A 15969-nucleotide genomic window follows, 5' to 3' on the forward strand; every position below is an offset into this window, starting at 1 on the left:
CCCCGATGAAGGGAGGAAATGATGAATCTGACTCCATGCTCTTAGAAGGCTTATATTATATTATATTATATTATATTATATTATATTATATTATATTATATATTACTATTCTATACTAAAACTATGTTAAAGAATAGAGAAAAGATACATACCGAAGGTTTAACAAGAAACTAATGAAAAACTCGTGACTCTCTCCAGAGCCTCGACACAGCTGGCTGTGAATGGTTATTAAGTCAAAACAATTCACATGAAACCAATCAAACAATGACCAGTTGGTAAACAATCTCCAAACCATATTCCAAAGCAGCAAAACACAGGAGAAGCAAATCAGATAATTATTGTTTTCATTTTTCTCTGAGGCTTCTCGGCTTCTCAGGAGAGGAAATCCTGGCAAAGGGATTTTTCAGAAAATGTGACAGTGACAGGGGATTTTGCACAAGGGAAGTCATTGGGATGGTTCTGATGAAATCTCACTATACAGACAGATTTTCCTATACATCCTACTCACCTATATTGGAACAGTGGGATGTCCAATTCCCTTCCCCACATTCCTTGCCACCCCTCACTTTTTGGTGCTGTTCAAAGCAAGACGTGTTCTTTATTCTGTGGCACATTGTTCATTATTCTAACAGATAGCTTTCTGATGCCCAGCAGAACTTCAGAAAAGGATTTCTACTGAGTTTCCACTTCCATTTTTTAAAGTGACCCTGGGAGGTACAGAGGGCCACAGCTGCCAGTGTGGGAGTGTGAACTCCTGTCTGCCATCACCTCAGTGCTGCACGACTTAGAGGAGGCTGAAGTTGGCAGCAGCTGCCTCTCAGCACAAGAAGGTGTAAGCAGGTTTCTGACTCTTCTGTAAAAAGGGAAGAAAAAAATATATTAAAAAAACACATACAGGACAAGGTTGTTGTAGCAGAAGTACAGATGCTGAGAGATGGAATGCAAAAGCTTTCTGACAAGAGATTTATTACTGTACATACCCACACACAGACCACAGGGCTGGATAAGGATATTCATGTCTTTCATCTCATGTACTCCTTAGAGATATGGCTGTGTATGATCTGCTTCCCTCTTGCCAGTTAATAACAGGAAATATTTCTTTACTAAACCCCATTAGTAGTTTTCAGGAACATCAGCCTCAGAAACAAATCCATTTATTCCATAGCTTGTTAATCAAGTCTGTGTTCATCTGTCCACACAAGCCATAAAGTTCTGCAGTGAATATGTAATTGTTATTAACATCATGGACCAGTTGCACCTTACACCAACTTAATAAAAGTTAAACCTTTTATTTCCAAATGGGAACATCTGAGACTGCTCAGCCTTTGTGGTTTCCAGTCAAGGGGCAGTGCTCTGAAACAGGGAGGTGAGGATAAATATCTAGTTAAGGATCTAAGTAGTAGTGTGAAAAATAGATGGATAAAGAGACTTGAAGTAAAGGGGGAAATTTAGGGGGAAAAATAAAAGAAGAATAGAAGAATGGGTCTTCTTTTATTCTGGTCACAGGTATAAAGAAAGAATATAAAGAAATTTCAATATTTAAAAAAGAAGCCTTGTACAAGTGGGACAATGTCTTTAGCATTATTGTACAAGTGTTCAACGCTCTTGAGAAGCTGCTCCACCTATTATTAGTGTTTAAACTGGAATATTAATATTTGGATTGGAATATTTCCTGTAACCAGTGATGGGACAGTGTTTTTGTGGGAGAATCCACAGAGAGCCCATGCATCTTTCTCTCATAGCAAGTGCATGTATTTGAAAACTGAACTTTATCTCCTGCATGCAAAAACCAACAGGATCTCACCAAGAATTTAAACCAGGACTGATGAGCAGAGAGTGCTCTGTGCCTGCTGCCAGTGCAGCTCTCCCCAGGCAGGGCCCTGGGTGCCTCCTGTGCCCTGTGGCACTTTCTGGCCTCTGCCAGATGGTGCTTTGGCCTTCTGTGAGATCATCACTGCTGAATGTTTTGGGGTGTTTTATTGCCCAACAACCAATGAGCTGTATCACCTTGAAGGCATCAGCATTAGCAGATGAAGGCAGCAGGTGATGCTGCAGATGAAATGTTAATATTTTAATGTAGAGTTTTGTTGCATTCCAGGATAGCAGGAATACAATCAAAAATAGCAACAGCAGAGTGATCACATCCTGCCTGCAGGCAAGCTCCAATCATCTCTCACAATGTGCTGCTCTCAAATATGCTTTTCTTCATTTCTGTGTGAACTGTTCTCAGTTATATCACTTTAAATAAGGAGTGGATGTATGTTGTGGTGTTTGGTTTAGGATGTATTAGTTAGCCCTAACACACCCACCAGGTAACAGGGTTGCAGGAGGGTGTAGGAAGTCACAGCTGAAAGTCCCACAGCTGCATTGAGGTCATCAGGGCAGCCATGGAGACCATGGAAGTGTCTTGTGGACAGGGCTGAATTTGTCCATGTCTCACACCTCAGTGAGCAGCCAGCAGCCTGCCCCACTCCTGTCTGACCTTTAGGCTCCTGCAAAAAAAAGCTCTGAGTTCAAAAATCCAGGTGCCATTAGCACCACCACTGGGATTTCAGTCAGCTGGCAGTTTCCTTTCTCTCTCATTATAGAAATACAATGCTGATTTGTGTATCAACACTTCCTTTCCTTTTGCCTCAGTGGTTCCAACGTCCCCTTGTTAAAAAGTTGTGCACAACCAATTTTGGGCATTTTCATTCAAGTAAAAGTGGTTTTAGGATTGACTGCAATGCATAATAAGCTAGAGAAAGCAAACCAGAGGAACAGCTGCTGCCAAAAGATCTCCAGAAAATTCTGCTTTCAGCCCCTGCAACTCATTGAGAAAGTTGCAGAAAAAAAGTTCCTAGATTTTATTGTTCCAAGCAGCCCAAACTTGTATTTGTAAACAAATACAACATGGATTATCCTCTAATATATTAAATGGCAAATGTTATATTGCAGAAAGATAAGGATTGAAATCCCAGGCAGAATCCAAACCTATTTGCTTACAATACAAAAGATTGTCCACCTCAGCAGCTGTTCAACATCTGTCCCCTGAAGGTAATGAGATAAACACAGGACAAACAACAACTAAATATCTGGCAATTAATTCACCTGGAGCCATGGGGAGGGACACAAAGCTGCAATCCAGTTCCTGGGGCTGGCCCACAGATAAATGACAGTATAACACTCCAAAAATAAATGAGCTACAATCACAGCAATTTTGCCTGAGTCAGTGCCTGATCTGTGGGGTTTGTGATGGTTGAACTGGCTTGCTACCAGCCAGCCTTGGAAAATTTTGGATTGCATTTGTAAAAGCTGAATGGGAAATGTAGTCTCATACGTAGACTATTGTACCAAGCATAGATGAGATTTTGGGAGAGCTGCCTCAGAGGTGCAGTTTTCCACTGAGAGAAAAAGAATTGCACCTACAAATAAACCCTTAGAGGTAATAGCTAAAGCATCCTTTATAGAAACACCCCCCTTCCTGTTCTATTTGTATTTTCATTTTAGTAATTACCAGGCCTAGAATAGCACACAGTTTGATTGCAGTTTGTGTAACTCCTTTCTATTTATCACTCTCACATTCAAATGCACCTTAAATGCTCAGCTGAATAAATACAATGCAGATTACTGCTTGATGTATTAAATGCCAAACACTATCTTGCCAAAAGCCAAATATCTATTTATGTTTTGGCATGCCTCCATATTCACACACACTGGGGTTTAATGATGAGGTTTTTATTCTACCATGATATTTCTCTGCATTGGTTTTCCAGGGGAAAAGAGACCATAAAAAAAGATGTGAGCTTCACAGTTACAGAGCCTTCTCTATGATCAGGTTTAAATGGATGGGTTTGAATGTCTTGAGGCTATTGCTTCTCTCTTCAATTTCAAATCACATTGGAAAGCTGTAGAAGGGAAACTACAATTCAGTGCTTAAAATGAGTATGGACAGACGTGGGAAAGACAATATGAAATGCCAGCTTGTAGAAAGGGCAGTAAAAATAATCTGAGGTCAGACAAGCAGATACAATTCAAAGTGCAAAAGGAGCAAATTGGGTGAGAGGGGATGAAAGTGTGGGAAGAGTGGACAAACTTATTTGGGGAAAAAATGAGAAGAGAAAAAGGAAAGGAGGAACAAAGCTAAGAAAGCTTCAGCATGAAGAACATCATTAGGTTGTTGCAGGCAGGCAGAGGGATTAGAAAAGAGAAAAGCTGTGATCCTGCCCATTGCTGTAAATTCCTGCAATGTGTGGATGGTTCCCAGGGCACAGGTTTGGTTTTGATTTACAGGTGTTAAGGTGAGCTGGCCTCAGTTTGAACCCTGGCTGTCTGCTCTGGAGGAGCCTCTCCAGGATGGCCACTCTGCACCTCCCCTAGTGAGCACAATTCCATTTCTTTGTGCTCCTTTACTTGGTTTCACTCATTCCCAGCAAAGAACCACTGTAAAATCAGATAATGAAGTCTTACAGACCTCTTAGAATAAAAAATATGACAGCTAATAATAACCAGGGGCACCTGAGCTGTATTTTCTCCTCAGCATGTGGTGGGTTTGAGAGCTCATATTAGGTTTGCCATGGATGAGAAAGATAATTTAGCCATTTTCTATCTGCTGAAGGAGAAATAGTGGAGATAGAAGAGCCATGACAGCAGCTTTCCTATGTTTATGAAGTTGTAGGCTCTGTCTTACTGTCAGGTAAGTAATTATGTGCAGTTACAAAGTGTGCATGTATTAAATAATTCTAGGTAACATTTTCAGTCTTCCAAGCAGCTCAAAAGCAGCTCTGATCCTATTTAAATGACATTTTTACTCAATGTCTTCCTACATACAGTCACACAGACAGATTATATGTTCCTAAATGTGCACCTATCTGAACATCCAAAGGAAAATGAAAGGAATATATTTTTGTGGTGGGAAAATAACTGCTCTAGTGCTGTGACACAAATCTCCATTTGTTAACTGTCTATGGCTGAATTACATTTTAATTTGAGCAACCTGCTTTTGTTTAGGTAAAGAGAAAATAGGAGCCATGAATGGGCCACTTCACATAGAGCAGAATTACACAAATTATAGAAGGTTTGATTTTCCCTTACTCTTGGATGGAACCCAATTTTTTCTTGACGAGACAATCTCTGCCATTTCACATCTGGTGTCCTGCTGGTGCTTCATTTTGCTGTTGTGACACTGCAGAGAAATAGAGCTCCTAATTTGCAGTTTGAAATCCACAGGTGTTGATAGGAAGCTTTTGCCACTGCAGCGTAGTATGGATTTCTGCAAATGGTAAGAAAACCCTGAGATGAAGATTGCAGAATCTTCAGAGTTCTTACAGGTTTTGGGGATGATACTGTTTTTCAGTATTAAGAGTAATGACTGTCACTGTCAGTGCCAAATCTCTGGGGAAAGATGTTTCGATTTGGTCTGGGAGGGACTGGGGAGGAAAGAAATTGTACTTAACTCTTCCCAGTCACTGCTTGTTTGCAACCAAAATGAGTAAAATGAGAGCTGCTCCAGCCCTTTTTACACCAATACTCATGAAACCAGCACCATCCTGGAAGAGATATTTTCAGGGAAGGTGCACACAGGGAAGTGCCAGCCCCTGTGAATTCTGGAGGAGAAGGAAAGGTGTAATTGGCTCTCAAGGTGCTCAGCATCCCCTTTAGCTGGGGTAGTGCTGGCACTCAGTCCAGCCCTAATGGAGTTTTGTGTGCAGTGCTGAGCTCAGCCTGGTGGTTTCCATATTTCTTTTACCTTTCAGTGAACATAAATATTCACAGAATTCACAGAATTCACAGCATGACCAGGTTGGAAGAGACCTTCAATATCATCGAGTCCAACCCAGCCCCAACAGCTCAGCTAAACCCTGGCACCCAGTGCCACATCCAGGCTTTGTTAAACACACCCAGGGATGGGGACTCCACCAGCTCCCCAGGGAAACCATTCAGTGCTTGATCAGGAGACTTTTGTGTGCCCAAGTCACTCTGATCAAGCCAAGGGCTGTGAGAGGAGCTTTGCAGAAGGTTTTGCTGCTGCTGTGTCTCCCATCCCTGTCCAGGGGCTCTGCTTCCTTCCTGCCCTGCCTCATCCCACCTGGTGTTCTCCAGCTCCTGCTCAAATCTTTTCCTTGGATATTTTGTCTCTCCCAGCACCTCATTCCAAGGGAAAAGGGTAGGAAAGCATTTCATGCTTCAATTCTAATCACAGAATCACTGGGTTGGAAGAGACCTCGAAGACTGAGTTCAACCCAGCCCCAATACCTCAGCTAAACCCTGGCACCCAGTGCCACATCCAGGCTTTGTTAAACACCCAGGCATGGGGACTCCACCACCTCCTCAGGCAGCCATTCCAGACCTTTATCACCCTTTCTGTAAAAAACTTTTTCCTAATATCCAACCTGTATTTTCTTTGACACAGCTTGAGACTGTTTCCTCTGGCACAGATTGTTCAAATATGATCATTTAAACTATCAGGTCTAAGCCACACTGAGGATGCTGAGCTCACCCTTAAGCTCTGGGGGATGTCCATGGCCTGGATTTTCTGCTTCCCCCCTTTCCCTAAACTGATTATTCATCAAACTGTTCAAATTTCAGGTTCTCTGAATAACTTGGTTTTCGTGGAAGGTACTTTAACAGGAATTTGCTATAAAATCAGGGTAAAAGAGGAAAAATGCAGAAGTTTTATCTGGTAGATCCAATCATTCTAGTTTCCTGCAGATATATATCTTGTCTGTGGCTATATGCTATTTTCCTTGGCAGAGTGCCCCATGAAAACTTAGCCAGCTGTAATTACTTCATTCCTTTAATGGTAAAGAAAAAGACTTGAAAAAACCCATGAAAATTTCCAGTGGAGAACCCTTCCTGTGCTGTTGCTGAGTTTAGAAGGTTGTTCCAGTTCTGGTTTATGTGACTTTTAACTCCTATTTTCTGTTTATAACACCATTCTCCTTCACAATAAATAAAGCAAAGGTTGTGCCAGAGCTCTGTTGGCACCAGGAGTTTTTGCAGGGCACCTGTCAGAGGTCACTGGCTGCCCATGGCCTGGCCCCTCTAGGTGAAGCTGTGTTGCATATTTGCACATTTGGTACAGTTTAAAGGAAAAAAAAGAAAAGAAAAAAATTCATACACAGAATTAGTTTTAAGTCTTCCCTAATTGTATTTTTAATCATAAGATTGGTGACATTTACCTTTCATTGTGTCATTTTATTTCTCATTTTGTGCTTCAAGCGAGTGTTCCTCAAACTCAGTGCTGCTTCAAAATGCCTAATCAAATGAAAATGCTTATTTTCCATCACTGGATTTATAGCTACAGTCATGATAGATTAAAGAAAAAAAAATTTAAACAGTTTTGTGACAGCAATGAAGAAATATTTCAAGTCATTATATGCATTTTAAAATTCATTGTGTGCTTAAAATACAGTGTATTTATCTACGTGCACCATGAGCTCTTTTCAAGAATATGCAATTACTCTTTATTGAATGCCAAACTCTAAGATCCCCAAAACAAGCTGGATGAATTAAAGCTTTTATTTCCCAAATGGGGACATCTGAGACTGCTCAGCCTTTGTGACTTCCAGTCAAGGGGCAGTGCTCTAAAACAGGGAGGTGAGGATAAATATCTAGTTAAGGAGCTTAGTAGTATTGTGAAAAACAGATGGATAAAGAGACTTGAAGAAAAGGTGGGAATTTAGGGGGGGAAAAAAGAATAATATAAGAGTGGGTCTTCTTTTATTCTGGTCAAGATATGAAGAAAGAATATAAAGACATTTCAATGTTTGCAAAAGAAGCCTTGTGCAAGTGGGGCAATCTCAGTCTTTAGTATTATTATAAAAGTGTTCAACACTGTTGGGAAACTGTGCTACACTTGTTATTAGTATTTAAACTGGAATATAATTTTTTTTTTTTTTTAATACTTACTGTAACCAGTGATGGGGAAGTGGTTTTGTGGGAGAATCCACAGAGCCCGTGCATCTTTCTCTCATAGCAAGTGCATGTTCTTGAAAACTGAACTTGACTTCCTGCATGCAAAAACCAACAGGATCGCACCAAAAATTTAAACAAGGACTTATGAGCACAAAGTTGACTAGTTGTAAAGTCTAAGTCCCTTGGAGAGAACCCTTTGTACAGAAATATGTCTGGGAAAAGGTGAAACCAAAGAAACCGCATCTATGTTTTGATATAATCAATCATTTTGCCTTAATTACAGCAGCTGCCACTGTGGCTCTGTGGCAGAAACCTAAAACCTTGACCAGAAATGTAGAGGAGACTTTTATAAAACCTTACCAAAACTCATTTTTTATCAAGTTTTCTAGACATGTGTTTAGCAGAAGGCAGAACTGAGCACTTCGTGTTTCTAAATTCTTGGGGTGTGTCACAGGCACAGAGAGTCCTCCTCGTCTTCTGCATCACATCAGCTTAATTCTGCGTGAGCCAAATGAGCTTATTTTGAGGTTTATACTCAATAGAGTTATAAATTATTTGATGTCAATGCAGGGCTTGGGAAATGAAAGCAAATATTTGCTGTAGCTGGCAAACAAGGAGGTGCCAATGCGTCTCTGCCTCCCGTGATGTGTTTGAGCTCCGGGCACGCCGCCTGCTCCGTGCTCAGTAAAGACCCAGCTACAAACAGATGGGGAAGGCACAGGTGTAAGAGCTAAAAAAACACTCATTTTTTCTTCCTGTTTTCATACTTGTCAGTTTTGTGAGCTCACTGCTCTACAATTCAACCTCCTCACCTCTAAAATGCCGGCCTGTTGCTGAGTGCTTTGAGAAGGATGACAATTAATGAGTATTTGTTACGAATGACTGATTAGTGATGGGATTTCTATTAGGAAAACCTGAAAAGAGGCTTAATAATATCATCCTTTTCAGTCCTTTTACCCTGTGAATTTCTTAGCTCTCTTGGATCACTGACTTTGTTATGTGGCATTAGAGAATGCATTTGAAAAACAGCTGCTAATAAAGCACATGTGTATTCTGCTCTTATGGCTTCCATTTCTGTGCTTCAGACAGAATGTGTTCAAACCGAGACAAAGATTAATGAACATCTCATGATGTCCAGTGATCTGTTATGACAATGGAAGAGCTTCATGTCCAATTATTTATTTCTATAAATAGCTGGTGTTTTCACAAATCTGTTATGGCAGTGTGCAGTTGAAAATATTCTGAGCATTGATTTAAGGCAGCTTATCTGGATATGAGGATAACTGGATATCCCTAACAGATTAGGAAAACACAAAATAAACACTACAGCTACTGCCCTTTTGTGCTGCCTTGGTTTAGGTCCTAAGTATTAATAGAGCATTTTCTGTAAGGAATAACCTGATATCTGGGATTTGTATCCTCAAAATTGATTGTGCTTTTTATTTGTTTACAAAGAAAGTTGAATCATTTTTATCTCTTAATGTTTCAGAAGTTGAGGTGATAGGGGGAACTTTTTCTGTCCTGCAAAATATTGTCTGTTCTATTTTGAGGTGAACCTGGGAACTTTCACAGTTACCATGAAAAAAGAAATATCTTGGGAAAACCACAGCCACAGGAGATCTTCATGTAATGTCTGGTGCTTCCAAATCCAAGTATCTCCATTCCTCCAACACACCAGACAAGTGTTTAGCCACCAAATATTATCTTTTTGACGCTTTTTTCAACATGTAAACAAATAATTTTCATTAGAGATAAGAAATTTTTTGTCTCACTCATGCCTGGTTTTATTGGTTTTGGTTTCTCTTCTGTTTTGAATAGTAATAAGAAAGTTTCAGAAGGAAATGTTGGGCCAGGTTCTCTGATGTAGAAGTAGGTACATGGAGATTTGAAGAACTCATCAAGTCAGCAACAGATTTACCCCAGCCCTTGGAGTATCTGGTACCCTCTGTTGCACTGTCGCCAGAAAACTGCATGTGATGGTGAAATCACTGTGCTTGATAAAATATTAAAGCAAAACCCCTAATGCAGAGTAATTACCCAATAAACCAAAGAAATGCCCCTCTCTTTCCAGTAAATCCTTCTTTTTGATTGAATTTTTCGTCACCTTTGGAATTGTCCTTAGATTTTCAGCTGTTCTTTAGATACTGAGGAGAGTGCTGCCTTTTCCTAGACATGTTCAATAGCACAATGCTCAGATGGCAATTTATTTCCTCTTTACAGCTGTCTGATGCTTGCAGATTAGATGTTCCAGCCTGAGCTTTGAGTGGCAGAGTTTTGGGAGCATGTGTTGAACATAGCCTGACTTATTTAATTGAGTTCAGCTCATAGCACAGCCTCAATTACTAGTTTAATTAAGAAGAAGAAAATAAAAAAAAGGGAAAAAAAAGGAACCAAATAATAGCAGGAAGGATGGAGTTTTGAATTATAATTGAGTGGTGCTCCTGTGCTCAGAGTTCTTGGGGTTCATCACTTGTGTGGTGAGACCTTGTCTGACTTAACAGGGATGGGAATGGATCTCAGTGACTTGGGAAGCAATCAGGATTTCCAAAAAGAGCTGAATCCCAGGGGTTTATCCTTTTATTGGTGTAGGTTTCACAGGGATTTGGGCACTGTCTGATCTGCTGTGCTGATTGTCACCGCTGCTGTCTCCCCATTATGCTTTGACAAGCCGGCACCTCCCTTGCCAGGTGCCATCAAGAAACAGGTTGAATCAAGCAATTACTGCTTGCTGAACACAGCTCTTAAGTAATATAAAGTAGTATCCTTACTGCTCTTCAGTCTTCCCTCTTTTGGAAAAAAATGTGAAAAGACCAGGAGCAGATCTTTTAATAAAGGAAGAAAGGAGATGAGTGCTCTGCAGCAGGTGGTGCCTGTGTGTCCCAACCCAAGCTATCTTCTGCCTCCTCACAGAGGGCAGTGAGGGATGTGAGTGATTACAGAGTGCTGCAGGTTGTGAGATGGTTCACTGGGGTGTGTCAGAGGAGCACAATTGTGGTGAAGCAAAGGGAGGGGAAGAAAGCCCCAAGTTAATCTGTGCTCCCTTCACCTCAGGCTGATTAGAGTAAAGTCACTTCTATTGCAGGTAATATGCAAAGTAGGTATTAATTATATTTCTGGCATCAGACAAAAATAATGCAAAGAAAATGTGTCATAAATGATGCCTGTGGATTATTGCTTTTATCCTGTAATCAAGCAAGCAAACAGGCAGTGCCCTGCTCCCCTCCAAATCCCACCAGGCTGTTTGCTGATCCACTCTCACTCGTGTCAGTGTATATCAGTTTTGCCTTAAAATAAAGAAGTTAAGCCTTCCTGACAGGTAGGCACACCACGATGTGCTCTCAGGCTGTCTGCTGCAGAGAGAATCTTCTCCTCAGCCTGTATCAGCTGCTTTAATAAAAGCATCTCCATCAATTCCTCTTGGGCTGCACGTGCTGCTGCCTTCCTTGTGCAGCTCAACCTCCTTTCCTGCTGTCACTCAGTACCTGAGATATCAGGAACTCAGCATTTGTATTGGGGTTTATATTGTTTCTTCTTCTCCTAAAATGAGATAATGAGATAATTAATAAAACTGGTAAGTTAAGCAGCTCTAAAATGCAGCTGTGCTCATCATTGTGTGCCTGGTGGACTGGAGACTTGTGGAACAGTGCTATTTTGAGCAAGGAAAAAGTGATTTAGTGAGCACTGATGTGACCAAAAGCCTGTGAGACTGAGTGGCATGAATCATAAATATGTTAGAATTCCTTTTTTTGTGTAATATTAATGACATCAGCCATAACTTACGTCTTTGTGTTCTGATAATAAAATAGGAGAGGTAGTGTAGATGGCTCAGCTATCAGTTCATGCTGACATAACCTAACTTCTTTGGTCATTAATATAGTCCTATACTTGGCCAGAAAAGTATTTCTATTTTCTTTTTTCTGCAATTCTTTCTTCATTTTTTTTCCATTTTAGTAATTTTCAGAAATTTGCTTTCTATCTAATTCTGTGTGGGGTATGTTGGTATTTGAAACATTATTACAGAGATGGTGCATGCAGCCATTTCTGGGGTGTACAAACCCCCCCTTTTCTCCTCATTCTGCTTGGAGCCAGGGCTAATAACACATCTCTACATTTCTGGTGCTGCAGAGGAGTAATCAGGAGGTAGATTTGTTTGCTGGCTTCAAAATTGCTCGTGGAATTCCTTCCTTGAATAGGGAAATCAGGAATGGGTTCATTGTGCACTGCAGAGGAATTGTGGGCTGGGGTGATCCTGTGTGTCCCATTCCTCAGAAATGGGACAGCCCAGGGCACACAGAGTGGAGCAGGGCAGGAGGAGAAGGGCAAAAATGCCCTGTATTTTTCTGTTCAATTAATCATTTATGATTTGTGACTTTCTGGAACTCTTTCCATGCTGCACATGCCATCACTCCATGCTTTTATCTCCAGAGACCAAGGAGGAGTCAAACTCTCATAGCAGAAAATTTCTGGTTGATATGAATAGATAGATATATAACCCAATAATCCCCTGAAATAATATTTATTTTGTTGTTGAATATCTTGGTACGTTTTCCCCATGGTTTTGCAGGTTCTCTGGGAAGAGACAGGGAATTTATTTTATTTATTTTATTGCTATCATCGTTTGTTTGATTTCAGCTAATCCCTTCATCATTTTTGTTAACAAAGCATGTTTTTTTGGTGCCACATTTTTCTAACTGCTTAAAAAAAATTATATAAATGTGTTTGGAGTGGAAGTGGATGCTGTGCCTCTGGATCACCTGACAGCATCTTTAATCCCACAATTCCCACGTTGCTTCTTGCAGCCTCTTATTTAATTCATTACTTATGTTCACAGCTCTGTAACAAGCACAGTGAGTGTGTTACACATATGGCTTTTCTATAAAGTACTTTGTCATGCCAGCACAGGTTGTCACTGCTCTTCAAATGACACAAGCTTCATGTGGAAAGTAGCAGCAGATAATTCAGTAAATAAGAGTTATTAGAATGATCTGCTCCAATGCAAAGGGAAATTTCAAGCCAATGACTGAAATAAATAAATAGATGCATATTTATCACTTTGAACATCAAGATACAGAACCTCCAGCAGTTTACTGTTACACTCCAGTCAATGTCTCCATATCATTACATTCCTCCACATACTGAAACATTTTTGTCTTTTTATTCTTCTTGGCACTCAGTAAATTTTTCAGGAAAATCTGTGAAAATATTTCCTAACTAGAGCCAAAAGCAAGAACTCCTTTTTAGCAATTATTTGTATAACTTCTCTGCCAAATTAGAAATTTATTAAGTAATGTTGTATATCATTGATGGGCTCTCAGTTGGGGAACCTTTGGAAGTCAAAATGGAAATATTTCTGTTGTTTATGTATTTGTGTTAGAAATCAGAACTCCTTGACTTTAAATCCTGAATATATGCACAGCTTTCTAGCAGCTTCATATTAGTTATAGTAATTAGGCACTAATTACTAGTGGTATCATAAATAATTCTGCCTTCCCACTAGGCCTTGCTGCTGTAAATTAAAGGTTAACAGATCAAGAATAGATTAACAAAAGCAAAAGCACAAGAGCCTTCTCCGTGGTGAAATAAAACCAATTTTGTTGACACTTAACTGAAATTGAGTTCTGTTTTGTAGTGCCTTAAGAAAAAAATATCATGAAGATTTAAAGAGTGTGTTATCTCAGAAGAGATAAAACAATGCAAATCCAATACTTCCAACTTAATTTCAAATATTACAGTTCTGTAAAAATCCTGCTTTGCTTTTCCTTTCTACTAACTTGATAATTTGTTGCCTATGATCTTTGTTTCAGACAAGACTTTGGTTTGGGGTTTGGGTTTTTTTGTAAATTTAGTATGCAAGTACAATTTTGGGGATAAAATTACTCATTTACTCAGTAGTTAATGAGGAAGCAAAACCTATTTTTACTTACTGTCAAGTGCCAGGATGAGACCTGAAATCAGGTAATTCCCTTTTTGCTGACATTAAATGATGCTCCAGGTAGGAATTTGTAGTGGGAAGATTTGTAGCTCCAAGTCCTGCACAGAGATGTGCCACCACTGGATCTGCAGCATCCAAACCAACCTCTGCAGCAGAAAATATTTGAAATCCAGAAATATATTTGAAACATCAGAAATTCAAGATTTTAAGTTCTAATATTCACTTCAAAACTTATTACTTTACAAAAAAACCCCCACAAACATTAAAGAATAGAAATTCCTAAACAGGAGCATCAAAGTTCTGGATGAGAATCTTGGTTTTATTTCATTTTGTGCAGTTATAGTTTGGCTAGATGCATTTTTTTCTTGGTGTGCCCTGAGTATCTCTCATTGCTGTTCACCACTGGAATCATCAATTGAATCTGAATAATTCAGTTTATAATAATTCTGCAAAGTTGACTGCATCACCCCAAAGGAAAGCCAGGACACAGATTATTAGTTTTGTCCATTGCTGCCAAGCACAGGCTGTCTATTTTCTGCTGTCTATTTTCTGTTCAACACTCTGATAAATAACCATTGGCACAATGTAAACCAGCTCAAGGATTTATTGTGTTAGTGGTGTTTGCTTGTGGAGATCAAATATTAAATGCTTTTGCTCCTCTTTGGCATAAGGTAAGACCATTAACATGCATGAACTAAATTTGAAGTCATTTTTTTAATACCAATTAGAATTTATATATTTATTTGGAATATAAATTTCAGGTGTAATTTTTTGTCAGAATAGCTTCACCTGTTTCTTCATCCAAGATCATCTTCAGCTTTGATGTCATTGATTATATTATATTATATTTAATGACTTAAATGTAACCCAAGAGCTTTGAGAGCAGGGGCACTGAGGGATGTACCAGCACTGTTGCTTCCCAGAGCATGCAGAAAAAAGCAGAAAAAAAACAGACAAACAAACAAAAACAAAAAGCAAAATTAAAACCAACAACAAAAAAAAAAAAACAACACATAAAGCACCCAACCAAACAAAGAAAACAAAACCAAAGCAAACCAACAACAACAAAAACCCACAAGCAAAAATACAAACAAACAAAAATAAGCCCAAAACACCCCTTACATCTTTCCTTGAATTTTCTGGAAAGGATAAAAAAACAAATCCCCCTCCCCTCTGTTGACTGCTAACTCATCATAACTTAAAATCATCAGTTTTCAGGCTCTGAAGCCTTTGGGATCTAAAGTCTCAATGTAATCCTGGCCTTTCTGCCTGGGAAGGAGCCCTGAGATTCCTAAAGCTTGCATACTGTGGATTTTTGATTAATTTAATGTAATCCTACATAATGATGATTATTGTAGCATTTTCTGCATAAGATGGATGAGACAGGTTCTCAAATGCCAGCTATTACTGACATTTAATCTGGTATAGGTCATCAAATACCAAGGTGCAAGAACTGTTTTAATTTATTTTTTCTCATTAATAATACATTTAAAAGAAATTAATATTGCAAAAATGTTTCCTTTTTCCATTGCTTGTCACTAAGTGGGAGAAAGTTGGTTGACAGGAATCACATAGCTGAAGACAAAGCATCCTGTGTTATGATTGATGCTGGTGGTGTGGAAAACATGATTTTAAATCCCTGACAAAGTGAGTGGGTCCATTTTCCACATTTCACAGTGCCAAGTGCTCCATGCAAGCATCATTTCTCAGGCTGGGTTGAAAAGGCCACGTCTCAAATTGTGGGAGGGAAAAGGCCCTGGAGAAGGGAGGCTGTGTTTGGGAAGTGATGGCCTCCTGTGTCTAGACAGTCACTTTTAAACAAGGACTTGCTGCTGCTGTGCTGGGATTCATAAAATAACAGGGTTTTGAGAAAGTGGTTAAAAAGGCAGGCTTTAGACAGCAGACTTGTGAGCATTGCTAATACAGCGAAAAGTTTTTTAAGTAGTAGAGGAGATGTAAGAAATAGCACAATAGACTTTTGTAATGTGTCTTCATAGATTGCAACAAAGTTTTTTAAACAATATCTTGTAACTACTGTCAAATATCTCTTTCAAGAACTAAGCCTTCACAGCATTAAGTTGCTGTGCTGTAACATAGCAATGCTTAGGATCAGTACGAATAGGCCTCCAGCAGATGGTAAG

The 15969-nt window shown here is 39.5% G+C and overlaps 1 protein-coding gene across 6 annotated transcripts in view; it reads left to right on the forward strand.

The window, feature by feature from the left end:
* Window positions 1–15969, forward strand: part of LRP1B (LDL receptor related protein 1B) — a 638472-nt gene that overhangs the window by 383618 nt on the left and 238885 nt on the right. The window lies entirely within an intron of this gene.

Source organism: Zonotrichia leucophrys, chromosome 7 (genome assembly GCF_028769735.1).
Source record: "Zonotrichia leucophrys gambelii isolate GWCS_2022_RI chromosome 7, RI_Zleu_2.0, whole genome shotgun sequence".
Taxonomy (NCBI): Eukaryota; Metazoa; Chordata; class Aves; order Passeriformes; family Passerellidae; genus Zonotrichia; species Zonotrichia leucophrys.